The sequence below is a fragment of the Rhinopithecus bieti genome, unplaced genomic scaffold, assembly GCF_001698545.2.
Source record: "Rhinopithecus bieti isolate Rb0 unplaced genomic scaffold, ASM169854v2 scaffold_7884, whole genome shotgun sequence".
Classification (NCBI taxonomy): Eukaryota; Metazoa; Chordata; class Mammalia; order Primates; family Cercopithecidae; genus Rhinopithecus; species Rhinopithecus bieti.
The window spans coordinates 6,343,671-6,367,474 of record NW_016806331.1 but is presented as its reverse complement, the minus strand read 5'-3'; the positions used below and the strand labels follow the sequence as shown (position 1 = coordinate 6,367,474).

The following is a 23,804-nucleotide window of genomic DNA, read 5'->3' as shown; positions in this document are numbered from 1 at the left end:
TTGAGACCAGCCTGACCAACATGGTGAAACCCTGTCTCTACTAAAAGTACAAAATTAACCAGGTGTGGTGGTGGCACGTGCCTGTCCTCCCAGCTACTTGGGAGGCTGAGGCAGGAGCATGGCTTGCACACAGGAGGCAGAGGTTGCAATGAGCCGAGATTGTGCCATTGCACTCCAGCCTGGGTGACAGAGCGAAACTCCATCTCAAAAAAAAAAAAGGTGAAATTTAAATGAAAATGCAGTAACTGACACATAATAGGCACAGTCAATCAATGTTAACTAAAATAATCTTGTCTTTATAATTACTATCTTAGGGGTATGGGTGGGGGTTTAAGAACAATGGGGACTCCATGAGTTCCCTCAGCCCTCCAAGCCACCTGCACTTGGTGCCAATGCAAAGCTAGCTCTGGTCTGGTTATACAGCTCCTTCCCTTACCTACCATCTCCAGGCACAATCGCACCACCTCCAGTCAGCAGCTGGTCCCTTGCACTGTGCTTTCAGATGACAAAGTTGTATAAGTGCTTCAAAAATGGAAAGGATCATGACTGCATAAGGCTACCATGCCCTGCCCTAGAAGCTCACTCCTACGCCTGTACCAATGTTCACAAACGTCCTGTCCCCAGGCTGCAGAGGACTTCAGAGCTTATCACACAAGGGTTCGGAATGACAGTACAAACAATCCCTGACTTCTCATGGGCCATCCTTCACATTTTGAATTTTGATCTCTTCTCAGGTTAGCAATATGCTTTATAATACTTTCTCACGATGATGGGAAGAGGCAGAAAGCCACAGCATCCGGTCAGCCATGGGATCTCAAGAGTAAACAACAGAGTAGACTCTGTCTCAAAAAATAAAAATAAATAAAAATAAACAACCATACAAAAAAGTACTTGAGCTCTGGAATTCAATCCTACCTATGCTACTAACAAGCTCTCACAGTGGACAATCTAAGCCTCATCTAGAAGATGAGTATAATAGTAATTTCCCTTTCAGAGTTTCTATAATAAGATAGCATAGGAAAAGCACAGTGTTAAGCATATAATATGCTCTCAAAATGGCATCCATTGCCAGGCACGGTGGCTCACGACTATAATCCCAGCACTTTGGGAGACCAAGGTGGGTAGATCACTTGAGGCCAGGAGTTTGAGATCAGCTTGGCCAAGATGATGAAACCTTGTCTCTACAAAAAATACAAAAATTAGCCAGGAGTGGGGGCGTGTGCCTGTAGTCCCAGCTACTCGGGAGGATGAAGTGGGAGAATCACTTGAACCCCGGGAGACAGAGGTTGCAGTAAGCCGAGATCACGCCACTGCACTCCAGCCTGGGTGACACAAGAGACTGTCTCCAAAAATAAAAAAGGTATCAAGGTATCTATTATTATTTTAATAATAATACCATGATTATTACCTTAGAACACAAATATTGCTCCTCCACAAAGTACACAGACACTCTGCATTTTCTTGGATTTACTGGTCACATTTGTAGATTGGTGAAAGCTTCCTATAGTTATCGATGTCTTCACTTAAAAAGACTCCAATTAATTTTAGCAAATTTCCCATTGTGGAAGTGAATCACATACAAGCATATCACCATTTGATACAGGCACTGAAGAAGAAATGTATGGATCAGGAGAGTATAGAGCATCGGACTTCTTGAGTCTCTGCTTAAGGGTCACAACTGTTGGTATTTATTTATTTAGATAGTTAGTTATTTTGAGATGGAGTCTTGCTCTGTCACCTAAGCCTGGACTGCAGTGGTACGATCCTGGCTTACTGCAGCCTCTGCCTCCTGGGTTCAAGCGATTCTCCTGCCTCAGCCTCCCAAGCAGCTGGGACTACAGGCATGTACCACCATGCCCGGCTATTTTTTCTATTTTTAGTAGAGACGGGGTTTCATCATGTTGGCCAAGATGGTCTGGAACCTCAAGTGATCTGCCTGCCTCGGCCTCCCAAAGTGCTGGGATTACAGGTGTGAGCCACTGCGTCCAGCCAAAATACCCTTATTTACAAGGATAACTCTCAGCCAGTTGAACCAATCCATCATTTAAGATGCCCAGAAAAAGGAAACACAGATAATAGATCTGTTTCACTTCTAAAGGGAAAAAAAGATGAGTGGGAGAAATTGCTCCGCTTGTGGATCCCACAGCAAGTTTGTAGTGGAGTTTCAAAAGTCAACCAAACAAAGAGTTTCAAAATTCCAATTCCAAATTCAACTGACTAATTCGCCCATCATGCTCACATAAAAGACACAAGGGAGCTTTTGTGTGGGGAAGTGGGGGGTGCACTCAAACAACCTGCACTCCCACAGCCCATCTCCCCACCCCACCACCATTTGAATCAAGGTCAGAATGGGTTTCTCCACCTCTCAGTGAAAAAGCTATACCTTTAGATTAAGGAGAAATGGCAAAGAAAAAGGAATGGAGCCAGCGTTTAATTGCTCACATGCCCGAGGATAAGAAAAGAGGCACTGAGTAACCTGTAAAGTTGGCAGCAGATAAGATGGAATGAGTAACTTAATTACATACCCCTCCACCTACCTTTCTCCTTGCTACCAAATGGTGATTCTTGGACTATGCAGAAGACAGGTAAGGGGCACAGAAGTTGTGTCCCCAGGTATTTTAGCCCTTTTTTCTGTTGCAATAACAGAATACCACAGACTGGTTAATTTATAAAGAAAAGAAATTTATTTCTTATAGTTCTGGAGGTTGGGAAGTTCTCAAGATGAAGGAACCACATCTGGTGAGGGACTTTTTCCTGTGTTATAACATGCAGAGGGTATCACGTGGCGAGAGGGCAAGGTCATGTCTCTCTCCCTCTTCTTTTAAAGCCACCAGCTCCATCATGGGGCCTCTACCCTGATGACTTAATCTAATCCTAATCAGCCATGCCTTTTAATACTGTTACAATGGGGATTGAGTTTCCAACACATATATTTTGGGGTCACAATTAAACCATATCACCAAGCTAGGTATCAAAAGACCCTTCCATGTCCCAGCCCTATTAAATTGTGTGCCAGATATTAGCCAGGGTAGGATCACAGGAGGCATCAGGGCTCGGGGCACCTCAGGGCTGCCTCAGCCTCCTGAGTAGCTGGGACTACAGGCGCCCGCCACCACGCCCGGCTAGTTTTTTGTATTTTTTAGTAGAGACGGGGTTTCACCGTGTTAGCCAGGATGGTCTCGATCTCCTGACCTCATGATCCGCCCGTCTCGGCCTCCCAAAGTGCTGGGATTACAGGCTTGAGCCACCGCGCCCGGCCACAAAATAGATTTCAAGACAAAACTGCAAGAAGACACAAAGAAGGTCAGTATATAATGATAAAGGGGTCAATTCGGCAAGAGGATATAACAAATTGTAAATATATATGCACCCAACACTAGAGTACCCAGATATATAAAGCAAACATTATTACAGCTAATGAGAGTGACAGACTTCAANCCGCCCGTCTCGGCCTCCCAAAGTGCTGGGATTACAGGCTTGAGCCACCGCGCCCGGCCACAAAATAGATTTCAAGACAAAAACTGCAAGAAGACACAAAGAAGGTCAGTATATAATGATAAAGGGGTCAATTCGGCAAGAGGATATAACAAATTGTAAATATATATGCACCCAACACTAGAGTACCCAGATATATAAAGCAAACATTATTACAGCTAATGAGAGTGACAGACTTCAATATAATAATAGCTGGAGACTTTGATACCCCACTTTCAGCATCAGACACATCTTCCAGACAGAAAATCAACAAAGAAACATTGGACTTAATATGCACTTTAGACCAAATAGACCTAATAGATATTTACAGAACATCTCATCTAACAGCTGCAGAATACACATTCTTCTCCTCAGCACATGGATCATTCTCAAAGGCAGATTATATATTAGGTCACAAAACAAGTCTTAAAACATTAAAAATCTGAAATAATATCAAACATTTTCTCTGACCACAATGGAATAAAACTAGAAATCAATAACAAGATTTTTGGAAAATACACAAACACATGGCAATTAATAGGCTCCTGAATGATCAGTGAGCCAATGAAGAAATTAGGGAGGAAACCGAAAAATTTCTTGAAACAAATGATAATGGAAACACAATATATCAAAATCTACGAGATACAGTGAAAGCAGTACTAAGAAGGAAGCTGATAGCTAAAAAAGTGTCTACATGGAAAACAATTCAAATAAATAACCTAACAATGCATCTTAAAGAGCTAGAAAAGCAAAAGCAAACCAAACCCAAAATTAGAAGAAATAATCAAGATGGGAGCAGAAATAAATGAAATTAAAACAAAGAAAACAATACAAAAGATCAATGAAGCAAAAGTTGGCTTTTGAAAAGTAAGACAAAATTGACAAACTTTCAGCCAGAGTAACTAAGAATAAAAAGAGAGACCTAAATAAATAAAATCAGACAAGAAAAAGGAGACATTACAACTGACACTGTTGGAATGTAAAGGATCATACCACCAATATTCAAGTGATCATTAGTGGCTACTATAAGCAACTGTATGCCAACAAATTGGAAAATCTAGAGGAAACAGAAAAATTCCTAGGCACATAAACATAAGCTTGGATCATGAAGAAATCCAAAACCCGAACAGACCAATAACAAGTAACGAGATCAAAGACATAATCCCAGCACTTTGGGAGGCTGAGACGGGCAGATCACGAGGTCAGGAGATCAAGACCATCTTGGCTAACCTGGTGAAACCCCATCTCTACTAAAAAAAAAATACAAAAAATTAGCCGGCCGAGGTGGCGGGCGCCTGTAGTTCCACCTACTCGGGAGGCTGAGGCAGGAGAATGGCGTGAACCTGGGAGGCGGAGCTTGCAGTGAGCTGAGATCCGGCCACTGCAGTCCAGCCTGGGCAACAGAGCGAGACTCCGTCTCAAAAAAAAAAAAAAAGACATAATAAAAGTCTCCCGGTAAAAAGAGAAGACTGGGACCTGATGGTTTCACTGCTGAATTCTAGAACTAATACCAATCCTACTCAAACTATTCCAAAAACTAGAGGAGGAGGGAATACTTCCAAATTCATTCTACAAGGCCAGTATTAACGATTTCAAAACCAGACAAAGACATATCAAAAAAAGAAAACCATTGGCCAATAGCCCCGGTAAATACAGATGTAAAAATGCTCAACAAAATACCTGCAAACTGAATTCAACAATATATTAAAAAGATCATTCATCATGACCAAGTGGGATTTATCCCCCATATGTAAGGATGGTTCAATCAACATACGCAAATCAAAGTGATACATCATATCAATAGAATGGAGGACAAAACCCATATGATCCTTTTAATTGATTCTGAAAAAGTATCTAATAAAATTTAACAATGCTTCATGATAGAAACCCTCAAAGAACTGCATATAGAGAGAACATTCCTCAACATAAAAAAGCCATATACAAACAGACCCACAGCTAGTATCATACTGAATGAGAGCTGACTTAGAGAAAGCCTTTCCTCTAAGATCTGGAACATGACAAGGATGTTCACTTTCACCACTGCTATTCAACACAGAACTGGAAGTCCTAGCTAGAGCAAGTGATAGAAATAAAGGACATCCGAACTGGAAAGGAAGAAATCAAATGATCCTTGTTTGCAGATTATATGATCTTATATTTGGAATAATCTAAAGACTCAAAAAAAAAAAAAAAAAAACTATTAGAACTGATAAATTCAGTAAAAGTTGCAGGATACAAAATCAACATACACACAGAAATCAGTAGCATTTCTGGGTGGGCACAGTGGCTCACATCTGTAATCCCAGCACTTTGGGAGGCTGAGGCAGGTGGATCACATGAGGCCAGAATTTCAAGGACAGCCTGGCCAACATGGTGAAACCCCATCTCTACTAAAAACACAAAAATTAGCTGAGCATGGTGGTGCATGTCTGTAATCCCAGCTGCTCAGGAGGCTGAGGCATAAGAATTACTTGAATTCAGGAGGCAGAAGGTGCAGTGAGCTGAGATTGTGCCACTGCACTCCAGCTTGGGCAACAGAGCAAGATTCTGTCTCAATTAAAATAAAATAAAATTAAATTAAATTAAAAAGTCTGGGCATGGTGGCTCACGCCTGTAATCCCAGCACTTTGGTAGGCCAAGGCAGGCAGATCACTCAAGGTCACGAGTTCAAGACCAGTCTGGGCAACATGGCGAAATGTCATCTCTACTAAAAACAAAAAAATTAGCCAGAGGTGGTGGCACATGCCTGTAATCCCAGCTACTCGGGAGGTTGAGGCATGAGACTCACTTGAACCCAGGAGGCAGAGGTTGCAGTGAGCCAGGATCATACCACTGTACTCCAACCTGTATAACAGAGTGAGAGTTCGTCTCAAAAAAAAAAAAAAAGCTTCCGCCAGGGCCGCCACTGGAGAGCAGCAGCCGTGGCTCTACACTACCCTGTGGCCGTGGACCTCAACAAGGGCCACAAGGTGACCAAGAACGTGCAAGCCCAGGCACAGGCCACGGGCGTCTGACGAAACACACCAAGTTCGTGCGGGACATGATTCGGGAGGTGTGTGGCTTCGCCCCGTACGAGCGGCGCGCCATGGAGTTACTGAAGGTCTCCAAGGACAAACGGGCCCTCAAGTTTATCAAGAAAAGGGTGGGGACGCACATCTGCGCCAAGAGGAAGCGGGAGGAGCTGAGCAAGGTATTGGCCGCTATGAGGAAAGCTGCTGCCAAGAAAGACTGAGCCCCCTCCCCTGGCTTCTCCCTGAAATAAAGAACAGCTTGACACACACACACACACACACACACACACACACACACACACACACAAATTAAATAGCACTTCTTTTATTTTCCCTTCAGACGGAGTCTCGCTCTGTCGCCCAGGCTGGAGTGCAGTGGCGCCGTCTCAGCTCAATGCAACCTCTGCCTACCGGGTTCAAGCAGTTCTCCTGTCTCAGCCTCCTGAGTAGCTGGGACTACAGGCGCCAGCCACCACACCTGGCTAATTTTTGTATTTTTAGTAGAAATGGGGTTTCACCATATTGGTCAGGCTGGTCTCTAACTCCTGACCTCAGGTGATCCACCCACTTCAGTCTCCCAAAGTGCTGGTATTACAGGTGTGAGCCACCATGCCTGGCCTAAATAGCATTTCTATATACCAACAGTGAATAATCTGATAAAGAAACCTGAAAAGTAATCCCATTTACAATAGTCACAAATAAAATTGAATACATAGGAAATAATCAAAGAAGTGAAAGATCTCTATGATGAAAACTATAAAACACTGATAAAAGAAATAAAAGGGGACACAAAAAAATGGAAAGATATTCCATGTTCATAGATTAGAAGAATCAATATTGTTAAATCCATACTACCAAAGCAATCTACAGATATAATGCAATCCCTATCAAAATACTGATAACAGTCTTCACAGAAATAGAAAAAACAATCCTAACATTTCTGGGGAACCACAAATGACCCAGAATAGCCACAGCTATCCTGAGCGAAAAGAACAAAACTGGAGAAATCACATTTCCTGACTTCAGATTATACTACAGAACTACGGTAACCAAAACAGAATGATACTAGCAAAAAAACAGACACATAGACCTATAACAGAATAGAGAACCTAGAAATAAATCTACATATCTACAGTGAACTCGTTTTCGACAAAGGTGTCAAGAACATACATTGCAGCATGAACAGCCTCTTCAATAAATGGTGGTAGAAAAACTGGATATCCATATGCAGAAGAAAGAAACTTGACCCCTATTTCTTACCATATATAAAAATCAAATCTGACTGGATTAAAAACTTAGACCTAAGACCTCAAACTGTGAAACTACTACAAGAAAACTGTGGGGAAACTCCAGGACATTGGTCTGGACAAAAATGTCTTGCATAATACCACACAAGCACAGGCAACCAATGCAAATATGAATAAATGGGGTCACATCAAGTTAAAAATCTTCTGCACAGCGACAGAAACAACAAAGTGAAGACACAGCCCACAGAACGGGAGACAACATTTGGCAAACAGACACATGAAAAGGTGCTCAACATCATTGATGGTCAGGGAAATGCAAATCAAAACTACAATGATGGCCGGGCGTGGTGGCTCAGGAGGCTGAGGCGGTGACTCACAAGGTCTGGAGTTTAAGACCAGCCTGGACAACATGGTGAAACCCCAACTCTATTAAAAATACAAAAAATTAGCTGGGCGTAGTGGTGGGCTCCTGTAATCCCAGCAACTCAGGAGGCTGAGGCAGGAGAATCGCTTGAACCCAGGAGGCAGAGGTTGCAGTGAGCTGAGATCGCATCATTGCACTCCAGTCTAGGTGACAGAATGAGACTCTATCTCAAAAAAAAAAAAAAAAACCAAAAAACTAAACAAAACAAAAAAAACTACTCACACTAGTTAAAATGGCTTATACACAAAGACAGGCAGCAACAAATGCAGGAGAGGATGTGGAGAAAAGAGAACCCTTGTATACTGTTGGTGGAAATGTAAATTAGTACAATCACTATGGAGAACAGTTTGGCAATTCCTCAAAAAACTAAAAACAGAGACCAGCAATCCCACTGCTGGGTATATACCCAAAATAAAGGAAATCAGTATATCAAAGAGATACCTCCACTCCTATGTTTATTTGCAGCACTGTTTACAATAGCCGAGATTTTTTTTTTTATGTTTTGTCTTGTTTTGTTTGAGACGAAGTCTCACTCTGTTGCCCAGTCTGGAGTGCAGTGGCACAATCTAGGCTCACTGCAACCTCTGCCTCCCAAGTTCAAGCAATTCTCCAGCCTCAGCCTCCCAAGTAGCTGGGACTATAGGCTAACTTTTTGTATTTTTAGTAGAGACAGAATTTTGCCATGTTGGTCAGGCTGGTCTCAAACTCCTGAACTCAAGTGATCCGCCTGCTTCAGCCTCCCAAAGTGCTGGGATTACAGGCATGAGTCACTGTGCCCAGTCTGCTATAGCCAAGATTTCAAAGTAACCCAGATGTCCATCAACAGATGATTGGATAAATGAAATGTGATACATATACACAATGAAGTACTATTCAGCCATAAAAAAAGAATGAGATCCGGTCATTTGCAACAACATGGATAGAACTGGAGATCATTAATGTTAAGTGAAATAAGTCAGGCACAGAAAGACAAACTTCACGTGGTCTCACTTAGTTGTGGGAACTAAAAAGCAAAGCAAAACAATTGAACTCATGGAGATAGAGAGTAGAATAGTTATCAGAGGCTGGTAAGGGCAGTGGCAAAGTAGGGGGGAAGTGGGGTGATTAATGGGTACAAAAAAAATAGAAAGAATATGACCTAGTATTTGGTAGCACAACAGGGCGATTATAGTCAATAATCATCGTACATTTTAAAATAACTAAAAGAGTATAATTGAATTGTTTGTAACACAAAGAATACATGCTTGAGGAGATGAACACCCTATCTTCCATGCTGTGACTATTACATCCCTATATTAAAGTGTTTCATGTAACCTATAAACATATACACCTACTATGTATTCATAGAATTTTTTAAATTTTTTAAAAAGCATATTAGGACTTGTATTTATATTTATGTTTATTCTACCTTGTTAAAATTTGTTTCATTATGTTACAGTATACATAAAATATTTAGTACAGAAATGCACACAGAATTTATGTGTGTGTATATGTGTGTCTGTGTATGTGTGTCTGTGTGTGTGTGTGTATATATATATATATATGGTATGTGCTCAAACAAATTTTAATGATAGGTGTTTGCATCCAAGCCGGAGCATCAACTTCTGGTACAATGACTTCCTCAATACCTAGAAAAGCAAGCGAGGAGTAGTAAAGAGCTCTCCCGAGCTTACATGATTAATCAGTGAGTGACTGAAAAGAGAACCCAGCAGTTTATCCCCTGACTTCATCTCAACCCTGGAGTACGAGGGAGGCAAAGAATGCAGCAGAGAGCAGGACAAGCCTGAGATTGGACTCTCTGCCTTGAGCCCCTGAGTTGCCACCCACTCACATTCCTTCTTTGCTGAGACTGGTAGGAGGATGGAATTTCTCCCAGCAGGAAGTAGGGAAGCTGGGGAATAAAAATTACCATCCATCCTGCCAGTTGTCCAAATCTAAATCCCAACTATGGCATCAGCAAAGATAAGAGGAGTTTGCTGAGCTATAATTAACAACTCCCCTTTCTCAGGCACAAAGAAGAAATGCTGGAGTAGGAGAAACAGAGCAGGTGATGGTTACACCTGCGGACAGTTCTGCTGACAGTCACAGAAGCAGCCAGGACTGCTAAAGAGGAGCTCTAAGCTGGAAACTTGGGGAGGTAGGAGCAAGACAGGAGCGCTCATTTGCTTCTTTGCCCTGCTCTCAAAAGTCAGAACTTAGCTCAGACCTATTAAAAAAAAAAAAAAAAAAAAAAAAAAAGGCCTTATGGCCTTCTGTGCTGTCTTCCACAAGACCATGTGACCCCCTAAGCATATGTGCACGTGGATCAGAGAAAGGGGAACATGTGAGAGGTGGTCACAGATCAAAACACTTCCATGAGCATGAAAAGTTTAAAAAGGTTAATAGATGTGTAAGGGCCAGTCTTTGCCCTCCATTTGGGCTACAGTCACAAAATCCCATGGTCCTAGAATGTTACAAGTAACAAAAAGTCTTACATGGTTATTTATTGGTTCATTTACTCCTTTAGTATTTAAGTACCATCATGTGCCAGGCACTGTGCTAAGTGTTGGGGACACAATAAAACAAAGATGATCCCTGCTCTCATGCAATTTAGGGACTAGTTGGGGAGACAGACAACGATCAAGTCAACAGATAAATACAATTATAATGTGATTAATGCTAACATGGAAAATAAGCCATTTATTTTGATGCAAGTAAGGGAGAGAGACCCTGCTGGGACAAAGGGGTGAGAGGCAGCCTCTCTGAGATATGACAGCTCCCAGGTGAGGAATCTGAGCTGAGGGCAGTTTGAGTGATGAATCACTAACAGGGAGGAAGAACTCAGAACTTCCTCTCCACCAACAGCACCACTATTAACAACATTGTTCCTGGGATCTGAACAACACGAACATCTGGGGCCTCTACTGAAGCTGTTTCCAAAGGGACACTTCCACTGCAGCATTTAATCAAAGTGAGCCTCTTCTGAGATGGGGCCCTCTTCCTAATCAGCTGGAACTAACTGAACACCTTCTGGGCCCACGTTCCACATGGAGTCCGAGCAGGCTGCCTGCGGGTGGGTCTGGAAGCCCGTCCACACAACTGCCACTCTGGGCTCTTCACCCCACTCTCAAGGCAGCTGTCTCTCACCAGGACAGTGAAGACCAGAGCTTATATAACTGGCTTCCCCTGGCAACTGGGAAGTCAAACATTACCCTCATGGACTCATGTGTGGCTTCCCTTAATAAGTTTGCAAACCTCCTCGTTCTCTAGGAGCTGAGAACTCACCTTCCACACCCCTTGCAGGCTAAGCCCAGGCCTACTGTTTGCTGGCAGTGACATAAGCTGCCACTTACTGTGTGCTACGTCCAGATACAGTGCTAAGTGCCTTTCTTAGTTTATCTCAGTTCGATCCCCACAAGCTCCATAAAGCAAGTACAATTTTCTTCATTTTTCAGAAAGGAAACATTCAGAGAGATGAAATGATTTGCAAAAGCACCACAGCCAGGATGTGGTAGAGCTGGAATTTAAACTAAGGTCTTTTGGTCTCCAAAACCTGAGTTCCCCGCAGCCACTACTGAATCTTGTCCTTGCACCATATCACAGGATCAGAGACTTCCTTATTCTACCATTATCTGTTGAGAACCTGCTGTGTGCAAGGCACAGCACTGAATATCAGTACCAGAGAAGTCATCTAATCAGAGAGGGACACAGTCTTTGCTCACCAGCCTCAAAACTTCAGCCATGAGAAACCCTTGTCAATATACAGCTAAACAATCACAGGCATCTATGCCTGTGTGTGTGTGTGTGTGTGTGTGTGTGTGTGTGTGTGTGAGAGAGAGAGAGAGAGAGAGAGAGAGAGAGAGAGAGAGAGAGAGAGAGAGAAAGATTGAGGTTAAGCCACCTACTGCCTCTAGCCTCTCCCTACCTCTGAAATCCCTTTGGCCTCTCTTTCTGCCTTTCTCCTTCCTTTTCCCTCCTCACTTCATTCATTCCATCTTTCTCAGTGATATTTCTCTTCACGCCAAAACAAAAGCAAAAACACACAAACCTGCCCGTAAGTTTACATGACACTCTGTCTTGAATGCCTGCCAGCCTTCAAATTTAATTCTAATCTTAGGGGCTGGAAACTCTTCCTCCTCCAGGAAATCTCCTCCTTATTCTAGGTACAGAGGCCAAGAGGGCAGGGCAGATTCAGCCAGGTGCCACTGCAGCCCATCTGCCAGGTACAGGAGCTGTTTTAGGAAAAAATGCCCCACATCGGATGTGTGCTCAAATAGTTCTGGAGTCAGACCAAAGTGCCCGAAGAGGTGATATCGAAATGAACACACTGAGCAATGGCCCCAAACACCTGCCGCTTAGGTCCCTATAAGTGGAAGGGAATGATCCACACCCCAGAGACGCCAGTGCCCCTGCCCAGGGGACCCTACACAGGTCGACTACACTATTCCCCACCGCACCTTTCTCAGGATTTCCAATTTCTTTACGGACTGGAGCAACTTATCATAAAGGAGAAAAGTAATGGTCCCTGGCCAGTTATGAAGAAGGACCTGGAGGCCAACGCACCCTGTTGGGAGGCACACAGCGAGGCACAGACTCAGTCTCCCAGTCAACATCGCAGCCACCCACACCTCTTGGCCTTTCCCTTCAGCCTCTTGCAATGGATCACTGAGTCTCCCTCTTGGGCAGGGACCTACAACATCTCCAAACACGGGAGCCAACCCGGGCAATCCCAAACCTCATCTCCAGGGTCCCCACCACCTACTTGGCTCGCAGAAAGGCCAGCTTCTTCCTCAGGGAGGAGACATGGTAGTGACAAGCCTGCTTTCCAGCTGTGCCGCATGAGACGGTCTCTGGCTGTAGATTCTGCACCATGCTGGGCTCAGGGGAGGGCTGGCCACATGGCAGCTGAGACCTCAAGAGCTGGGGGCTCACTCTGGAGCTGCGTGGACTTGCTGCCCCTGCAGCTACCCCAGCTGTCAACTGTGGACTCCTGCACATAAGCGCTCCCTTCCCTGGGGTTCAGTATAAAACACAGGCAGGTGGAGGGCCCAGGGTGGGCAAGCCTGGGTCCTGTGTTACCGAGATCCCCTCTGCCTTTTGCCCAAGCCACAGCTCCAAATGAAGCCCTCCTCCATCTTTCAACATCTGGCAGAGCTCTGGGCACTTGGTGAGTTTCCTCCCCTCCTTTGTCCTCAGACAAGGAGGATGAAGCTGTACCTGTATGTGATGTCAGCTGCTGGTGCTGGGGGAAGGGGAGGAGCAGCGGGCACTGCTCCCAGAGGGTTTGCAACTTGGCTTTCTCCCCATGGTAAAGGATCACGGGAGTGTCCATGAGTCTATGGGGAATTCACTGGCCAGGCAGGTAGACGGAGCTAGACTATTCTCGAAATATGCTACTGGGGATATATTTCTGGGACAGAATAAGCAAAATTGAAAAGATTTCTACTTCTACTAGGAAGCTATCTATCCCAGTGGCTAGACCCGAGTTGGCAGTGACGATCTTACTCTAGCATGGCGTCGACTCCAAAAACTTGCCCCTTGACCTCAAATGCCAATACCTTGGTTTTTCCATTCATTTGTTCCTGAATTCCAAATCTCAAACAATTTCTGAGCACCTACTCTGTGCTGGACGCAAGAGACAACAGAAATACACAGTTTCTGTCCCCAGGATTTCAACAACCTAGAGGGAGACAGACAAATCACATAGCACACAAGGATGTGGTAAGTGCTGCAATAGAATTAGCCACAGCCTACTCCTGCACCTATAAAATAGGTGTGATAAGACTCACCTCCCTCCCTCAACTGGAAGAAATGAGGTGAGCCCTAACATCACATGTAAGACACGAAAGTCCTTTTTTTTTTTGAGAGAGAGAGAGAGAGAGTCTTGCTCTGTTGCCCAGGCTGGAGTACAGTGGCACAATCTTGGCTCACTGCAGCCTCTGACTCCTGAGTTCAAATGATTCTTGTGCGTCAGCGTCCCAAGCAGCTGGGACTACAGGCGTGCACCACCACACCTGCTAATTTTTGTATTTTTAGTAGAGACAGAGTTTCACCATTTTGACCAAGCTGTTCTCAAACTCCTGACCTCAGGTGATCCACCCGCCTCAGCCTTCCGAAGTGCTGGGATTACAGGCGTGAGCCACTGCACCCAGCCACAAATGTCTTTTAAGGTACTTGGAGAAAAGCTGACACAAAAAAGTTCCAAAATTAATTATATCCAAACATCACACTATTCTCATTCCACCTTCACTGATCTCAGTTAGGAGACATCATTTTCCATCACACAGAGAAAACATCCTGCTGCCACGAATCTCTTCACCTTCCTACCACAGCACCTAGGAACTCACTGCATCCACCTCAATTAGTCTCTCCTGTTCAAGGGTAATCTTCTCACCTGTGATCTGGACCAACCTTCTCTTGCCTCCTCTAAAACTCTGCTTCCTTATCTTTCAACAGATGGCACCCCCTAGCTGAGCAAGCTGGAATCCTAGGACTCAACTCTGAACACCTCCCTTCTCTCACATCCATATGTACCCAATTCATCATCAAGCCCTGGACATTTTATCTCCTAAATATATCTTGAATTTGTCTACTTCTTTTTTTCACTATCACCATCCACATTCCAACACACAACATCGTTAGCTTGGATATAGTAACAGTCTCCTAAGGACCTCAGCTGATCTCCCAGTATCCATGAAACAGCCTCTGTGTTTTTGTAAGCAATTTTTTCATAAGCAAATCTGATCCTGTCATCTCCTGTCTCAAAGATCTTCAGTGGCTTCCTGGGCTTTAAAATAAAGACCAAGACTCTTTTGACTATTCTTTCTTGCTTCTCTATTACTATATCCTGGTCATCCTGGCGATCAAAGCTCCTGCCTCATCTCATCCATACCATCTCACCTGTCTCACATCACTGTTTCCAATTCATCCTTCTAGTCTTTGCCCAAGCCTTACACCTTGGCCCCAACCCCTCTGGCCAGGTCCAGCTTCTTCGGTACACTTTGCCTGGCACTATGTCCTCTTCCTTTAAGACACGCATCCAAATTCCAAGTTTGCATATTCTCAAACGTGTTTAATATTCTCCCTTCAACAAGACCGGAAACCCCAGTACACAGTGCTCTTTCTTTTCTTTTTTGAGACAGGGTCTTGCTCTACGCCCAGACTGGAGTGCAATAGCTATTTTTTGTAGAGATGAGGTTTTGCCAGGTTACCCAGGCTAGTCTGAAACTCCTAGCCTCAAGTGATCCTCCCACCTTAGCCTCCCAAAGCACTGGAATTACAGGCACCCGCCATCACATTTGGCCGATAGTGCATAATTGATCAGTTTGTTGAATGAATGAACAAATGAATTTATCCTCTGAAATTCTCAGCCTTGAGCTATCAATTTCTACTTCAGAAATTACAAAAAAGTGTTTCTGTCTCTCCATATTAAAACAATAATTTTCCCCAGTCATCCCTGTGTTCCCCTCTAGGTATCCTCCCTATTTCTCTTCTTCCCAGGCAGACCTCTAGAATGAAATCACTACGGTCAGTCTCTTCTCCCTCCCCTCAGATACACTCTTCTGAAATTGCTCTGTAGTAACCAATGATCTCCACAAATTGCCACTGCAGAGGATTCCTTTTAGTCCTTTGCTTACCTATTTCTACCCTTTTAACTATTCTTTCTTGCTTCTCCATTACTATCTCCTAGTCAACTTGGCTTCAATGGACAATCTTTTAAAATTCTTCCTTCCTTTGTCTTCTGCTTAAACTTTGCTTATCCTAAGACTCTTGCCTCAACTACATTCTCATTGCTGTGCTCTTCCACAGTGGTGGCTGCCAAACTAGCACACTCAGTCTCGTCCCCTGAGCTTCAAACGGTGTAGCCAATGGCCTAGTGTATCTCTCCACTGGCACACTCCACGAGTAGTTCACGCTACATGTTTAAATTAAACTCACTGCCACCTCTCCTCCTCAAATCCTTCCTCCTCGACCCAGTATTTTAATGATAATACTACTAGTAGGCACATACACATTAACCACAGGCCAGGCATGATTTCTTTTTTTTTCTTCGTCTTTTTTTTTTTTTTTTTTTTTTTTAACTCTTCTAGGACCCTTTATCTGGGAACATAAATGGACAGGCTCCCTGGGTGGGTGCTGATGAGCCCTTCCCTCCCCTTGGTCCGGTGGCCCCAGAATCTGCCTCATTTCCATGCCCACATGGATACCATTCCTCTAGCACCTGCTGTTCCTAGGCCATCTAAGGGGTCAATCTTGAGGGGCTACACAAGAGAGATAAAGCCCCCCCACCATTTTCCCTGAGCTCCAAATTTCCATCGGGTCCCACACTCCTTCCTCTGCTGACCAGGGTGCACCGTGGGCATGGAGCCACTTCTTTATGTTGCTCTCTCTTCCTGTCTCCCTTGAGCATCACTCTTTCACTGCGTCCCTGATGCTCTCGTGAGATACACTTCTGGGGTAGGGGCTCCCCCTCACTGAGTGTGACAGCAGAGGAGGAGAGCCAAAGCTTTCAGTCAGGGCCATGGGGTGGCGAGCGGGGTGGAGGAGGGCCAAAGCTTTCCGTCAGGGCTGTGAGGTGGCGAGGGGGTGGCAAGGGGGGAGAAGAAGGGCCAAAGGTTTCAGTTGGGACCATGGGGTGGCGAGGGGAGAAGATCGGCTCCCCAGGTTCACAGTTCCATTCCGACGTGTCATCACCCACATGGCCTTGTTCTTGATGCCTGATGGCCACGTTAAGTCATGGGGCTGAAGAATTACTCAAGAGCAGGGACCATGTCTTCATCTTGGAATCCCTGCCTAGCAGACAGCAGGGCCAGGCAGACAGTTAATGCTGGGCCACAGGTTATCCAGGCTGGCATCCACCATGCCCAAATGCCCAGCCTGGAGAGCCCCTGGGGGAGGTATCCATCCTCCACAGCCCTGGAGGGGCTAGGACTCAACTCTGAACACCTCTCAGGTGTGATTTTTCTCACAGGAATATTTGGGAGCGACCTGGTGCTATAGACTCAGTGTTGGTGCCCCACCCCCAACTGGATATGTTGAAATCCTAACCTCCAGTGCAATGGTGTTAAGAGGCAGGGTTGTAAATCATGAAAATGGAGCCCTCATGAATGTAATTAGTGCCCCTATAAGGGGGCTCACTAGACCAGAGCTCTCCTTTTTACCATGTAAGACACAGCAAGAGGATAGCTGTCTAGGAAGACAACAGGACCTCACCACCCGCTGAATGCCCACATCTTGGTCTTGGACTTCCCGGGCTCCAAAATGGAAAGAAATAATTTTCTGTGATGTACAAGACACCCAGTCTATGGTACTCCGTTATAGCTGCCTGAACTAAGACACACAGGTACTCCGTTTCTCAACATAACTCAGTGGCAGCTGGGTGTGGTGGCTCACACCTGTAACCCCAGCACTTTGGGAGGCCAAAGCAGGCAGATCACCTGAGGTCAGGAGTTCGAGACCAGCCTGGCCAACATGGTGAAACCCTGTCTCTACTAAAAATACAAAAATTAGCTGGGCATGATGGCGGACACCCAGCTAATCCCAGCTACTCAGGAGGCTGAGACAGGACACTCACTTGAATCCAGGAGGAGGAGGTTGCAGTGAGCCAAGATTGCATCACTGTACTCTAGCCTGGGCGACAGAGCAAGACTCCATCTCTAAAAAAACAAAATCAAACAAACAAAAAAACATAACGTAGTGGTTTCCAATCATCCATAAAGAACACTCACTCCTTATTACAGCAGGATGTGGCATGACCAGGCACTTGTCTACCTGTCCAAAGGCCTTTCCTGGCCACTCACTAGCTACCCCTCCCCTAGGATATGACGCTGCAGCAACACTGAAGTATTTGTGGTTCCTGAACATGCCTTGCTTTCTCCCGCCTCCATGCTTATGTACATCTTGTTCCCTCGCTTGCAAATGCTGTCCATGTGACAGACTCCTACTCCTCTTGCAGTTCTCAGCTGAAGCACAGCCCCCTCTGTGGAGTTTTCTGGAAACCCTCCCACCCCCACCCTCACCCCAAACAGTAGCTGTGTTTCTCTGGGGCAAGTTTAATTCCCCAAGCCTTGGTTTTCCTAAACAATAATATGCGGATAATGGCATGTACTTGATAGGGCTGTTGAGAGGATTATATTTTAAAATGTATGCAAAGTTTACTGCACAGGTGTAAGCACATAGTAAGCACTTAGTGAACTTCTTCATTTTCTTTTGAGACAGAGTCTCACCCTGTCGTCCAGGGTGAAGTGCAGTGGTGCGATCTCAGCTCATTGCACTTTCTGCCTCCCGGACTCAAGTGATTCTCCAGCCTTAGCCTCCTGAGTCGCCGGGACTACAGGCGCACACCACCACACCTGGCTAATCTTTGTATTTTTAATAGAGATGGGGTTTTGCCATGTTGGTGACTGGTCTCGAACTCCAGGCCTCAAAGGGATCCACCCCTCTCAGCCTCCCAGATTGCTGGGATTACAGGCATGAGCCACCACACCCAGCTTGTAAAATTCTTCAGTTGTATTACCTTATGCATAATTCCTTAAGTTAACTATTACATTCTATTATACTTGTTTATTTGCAGGTATATCACACCATAAGAGAATCAGTTTCTTGAGGGGGAAATAGCACAACTTAGTCTATTTATCCGGAGTATATATGTGTGACATTTGCAGATGCTCAATATTCTACACCTTCATTCTGTCTTTGCTTTTTCTTTATTTTTATTTTTATTTGTATTTTTTGAGACAGGGTCTCACTCTGTCACCCAGGCTGAACTGCAGTGGCACAATCTAGGCTCATTACAACCTTCGCCTCCCAGGCTCAAGGGATCTTGTTTCTCAGCCTCCCAAGTAGCTGGGACCACAGGCACATGCCACCATGCCCAGCTAATTTTTTGCATTTTTGGTAGAGATGGGGTTTTGCCATGTTGCCCAGGTTGATCTCGAACTTCCGAGCTCAGGCAATCTACCCACTTCGGCCTCCCCAAGTGCTGGGATTACAGGGGTGAGCCATGGTGCCTGGCTTTGTCAAGAACAGAAGAATGTAAGATCTGGTAGGAAACTGAGAGTAAAATGTTATGATAGCCAGAATCAGAACACAAACAGCTACCATTTGTCAAGCACCTACTTAATGGCTCTTTACGACTGTTTTCTCGTGTATTCTTTACAAGAAAATCCAATGGATATCAAATTTTTACAAAGGAGGTAACTAAGGTTGAGGGTTGAGTAACACTAAGTAAATTGCCTTTACAAATGCACAGTTAGGCTGGGTGCAGTAGCTCATGCCTGTAATCCCAGCACTTTGGGAGACAGAGGCAGGTGGATTGCTTGAGGTCAGGAGTTCTAGACCAGCCTGGCCAACATGGTGAAACCCTATCTCTACCAAAAAATACAAAAATTAGCCAGGCATGGTGGCATACACCTATAGTCCCAGCTACTCAGGAGGCTGAGGCAGAAGAATCCCTTGAACCTGGGAGGTGGAGGTTGCAGTGAGCCAAGATCGCGCCACTATTCCAGCCTGGGTAACAGAGCAAGACTCTGTCTCAAAAGGAAAAAAAAAAGAATGAATTAATGTCCTATATTCTATTACACACACACTTTGGGGAAGTTACCTATTTTGCTTTCTACTGGAAACCTGGAAGAATTATTCTTATCTCTGAGACAATCTCCATTTCCTAATAAACACATTTTCATAAAAATCAACCCTTCTCGCTCATGCCACACCCACCCAGCAAATGTATATCAGTCCTTTAACCCACCCTCTACTCCTGTCATGGTTCCAAAGGCTTTCCTTCAGGACAGAGCGTCAATGTGAATAAGGAAAAAACCTTTCTCAGAAATCCTCAGGTTTGAACACCATATGAAAGCATTCCACCCACTGCTGTGTATAGCAGGGTAGCTATGTAGTCTCTAAATATGATAACTGTTCTGAACCTTACACAAAAACAAGAAAAAAACCCCAATGTTTTATTAAACCCGTTGAAAGTGCATCTGATACTGAAAGATTATAATTTGAATCTTTAAAGTAGAAGAATCAATGTTAATTTTTTTGCCTGCTCTATGAAACAATCTTTCATGGTACCATTGATGATGTGGTTTGGAAAATTAGAAGCAGCCACAGAAAAAAAAAACCCATAATATCCACCTCATCCTTGACCGTTTTCAGTCAGTGACAATACCAGCAGCTCCACCTGCCACCCAGGGGCATTACGAAGAGTAAAGAAGATGACCGCAGGGAGGCCTCACCAGTGCAGGAAATGCCACCATTCACAGCTTGGTGCACTGTCCCTCAGAGGGGCCAGAACGAGCAGCACAGGCCAGATGCCCACCACTGCCCCCATCTCCCCAGGGTTCCAATCTCACCCCAGGTCACAACATCACAGATCAAAGCCCTAAACACCTGGAGACTCTTAAGTGGGTAGGAAGAATCAGGTGCAGAGTGTAAGTTAGTTCTGGGCTGAGCCTGGGAGACTAATTTGAGCTCCGGAAACTTGTTCTCTCCAGGAGAAGGAACCCAGCAGCCAAGAAGAGAACAAAGACTTTCTTCAGAAGGGCTATGGTGAGTGAACACGTACTAGAGCCAATTTCCGAGGTTTTGGGGGTGGGTGGGGTGGGCCGGTCACAGGGACCGCCAGAGGAAGCATACTTCTGACCACATGCTCTCTGTTCCTCATACTCTCCAAAGTGAGTTGATGCAAAACAACATCTCCATCCACCATAAAGAGCTTAGGGGGCTGCGAGTGGGCCAAGATGGGAACAACCGACCAGGGAAGAAATCCAGAGAGTTTTTCTGGGCAGAGGTTTAGATGGGAGAACCTTTGTAACATTTCCCGTGGTAGGAGGAGTGAGCGGTTAGAGAGAAGTTAGAATAGAATTTATATCAATGTAAAGTCCCAAATACGAAACAAAAGGCAGAGTTCTCTCTAGTTAGCAAGCAGTTACGTCCTTGGGACAAATGTATTAGCGTATATGCATCTCAGCACTACTCATCTCTTCCAGGAATGCCCCAAGCAGCAGAGATAATATAAAGTGAGCTAAGGAACTGTCAATCATAGAACTGGTAGAAGAACAGCCAAAGACATCACGCTTAGAAATGGACAGTATACTTCTGGAGATGTTTGGTGCACAGCACAGGGAAGGTGGCTGTGCTGGGGGACCTCTGTGGCCTCTTCTAATTTTGAGATTATGATTGCTGCAATCTAGAAAGCTTTGCACAGAGAGTGGAGGGTACTCTAGGGACTGAGAGAACTGCCATCAGATCAGACCGTACCTGATTAAGCATCTTGACAAGAATGATTAGTCTTTGCTCCTTGGGAGTGCCATGTCTCCATATACATAGGTCTAAATTGATGAGCTGAACTGTTTTGATTAATAGGGGGCACAAAACTGAGAACTAGGGCAGAACTCACAAGACCTTATAATCTAAAGAAATAAGGACTAGAGAGGTTCCACTCTCTCAACCAGAACGAAATCCCTTTTGACACAGCACCCAGCTTTTGCTTGAACACTCCTATGAAGGGGAGAGATTACAGTAGCCCCCCTTACCTGCGGTTTGTTACCCACAGTCAAGTGTGGTCAGAAGATATTAAGCAGGGTGGTGGCTAACGCCTGTGATACCAACACTTTGCGGGCTGAAGCAGGCGGGTCACTTGACCTCAGTAGTTGAGAGCAGCTGGGGAAATGTGGCAAGACCTCGTCTCTACAAAATATACAAAATTAGCCAGGTATGGTGGCAGGTGCCTATAGTCCCGATACTCAGGACGCTAAGGTGGGAAAAATTACTTGAGCCCTAGAGGCAGAGGTTGGAGTGAGTTGAGATCACGCCACTGCACTTCAGCCTGGGTGACAGAGACCTTATCTCAAAAAAGAAAAAGAAAAGAAAATATTAAATGGAAATAAACAGTTCATCAGTTTCAAATTCCGTGTCATCCTGAGAAGTGCGATGAAATCGCTCGCTGTCCCGCCTGGAATGTGAATCATGCCTTTGTTCAGCATATCCACACTGTACACATGCCCCACCCGTTAGTCACTTAGTTCTCAGTTCTCAGATAGAAAATCCAAGTGAGTACAGCTCTATCACGGAAGAGCGCTTTCTTATCCTGAGCTGCAATCCTTCTCACTGACTTCTAACCCTCCGATTCTATCTCTTCAGCTTTCAGATATCCAAAAATCTCTTTTCCAAGCTAAATCTCTTTCCTTCAACCAACTGGTTTTTTTTCTTTTTTCTTTTTTTTTTTTTGTTTGTTTGTTTGTTTTCCGCCCAGGCTGGAGTGTAGTGGCACAGTCTTGGCTCACTGCAACCTCCACCTCCCGGGTTCAAGTGATTCTCCTGCCTCAGCCTCCGGAGTAGCTGGGACTACAGGCGTGCGCCATCATGCTCGGCTAATTTTTGTATTTTAGTAGAGACAGGGCTTCCCCTTGTTGGCCAGGCTGGTCTCAGACTCCTGGCCTCAAGTGACCTGCCTGCCTCAGCCTCCCAAAATGCTGGGATTACAGGTGTGAGCCGCCGTGCAGGGCCATAACCAACTCATATTATATTCTTTTCTGGACTCTAACGCATCAGTATCCACTTCCAAAGAACTGGAATAATACATGAAATATGATCATACTAGTACAGATTACAGTGACGTCTTTTTTTTTTTTTTTTTAATCCATGCACCCTGCTCCCATGAATGAATTAAAAACTTTTAAAGATCATTTGGTAGTTGTGTCATATTATTGGCTCATATTTGGCCGGCAAATAAAAACATTCTTTCTTTTTCACATGAAATCCTATCAAATTAGGCTCCCTGTGGCAATTCTACACTTGTGAAATAAATCTTTTCTACTATAAATATACAAGATAATATCATATTTCATAGACATTTCAAGACTTCATAGTGAGCCGGGCATGGTGGCTTACACTTGTAATCTCAGCACTTTGGGAGGCCGGAGCAGGTCAATCAGGCCAGGAGTTCAAGACCAGCCTGATTAACACAGCGAAGCCCCGTCTCTACTAAAATTATAAATTAGAGGGGTGTGGTGGCACATGCCTGTAACCCCAATTACTCTGGAGGCTGAGGTGGGAGAATCACTTGAACCCAGGAGGTAGAGGTTGCAGTGAGCTGAGACTGCACCACTGTACTCCAGCCTATGAGACAGAGCGAGACTCTAAGGAAAAAAAAAAAAAAAAAATCACATTTCCATTAAAAAGAAAACATCTCCTTGGTTTCCACCTATCGTTCTACTCAAAATAGTAATAAATCTTGATTCTATCATACTTAGTGTCCTCTACCCCCTCTCAGCAGAGGATCCACCATAAGTTGACAAATGTGGTAAAAGCACCTTCTGCTTTTTCACCCAGCTCGTTGATAAAAATGATAAACAGAGCTAGACGAAAAGCAGAGCCTCCGTGGTAGACCAGCCGAGACTTCCTTTTAGTTAACATCAATACCATCAGCTTTCTGTAGGCAACGAAGTTGAACTTGCTACGGCAAATCCACCACTGTCTACCATTCACAGGCACTGCACGAAGCAGGCGCTGGCTGGTCCTCACACTGAGTGCTTAGCTAGCTGTATCTCCCATCCTCAACCAAGCATTGAAGAGCCTCTATATTCTCATTGCATCCCAGACATCCCGCCTCATTTTTCATTAACCCTGCTGCCATCTGACGCCATCCAACACCTGACATCCTGGGCT

The 23,804-nt window shown here is 44.7% G+C and overlaps 1 protein-coding gene and 1 pseudogene across 8 annotated transcripts in view; one reads left to right on the top strand and one right to left on the bottom strand.

The window, feature by feature from the left end:
- GRAMD1B (GRAM domain containing 1B) overlaps positions 1 to 23,804 on the bottom strand; it is a 282,810-nt gene that overhangs the window by 132,771 nt on the left and 126,235 nt on the right. The window lies entirely within an intron of this gene.
- On the top strand, positions 2,573 to 6,752 carry LOC108531969 (60S ribosomal protein L36 pseudogene; annotated as a pseudogene). The gene is made up of 2 exons (XR_001886325.1): positions 2,573 to 2,585; positions 6,391 to 6,752. The product of XR_001886325.1 is annotated as a 60S ribosomal protein L36 pseudogene (transcript).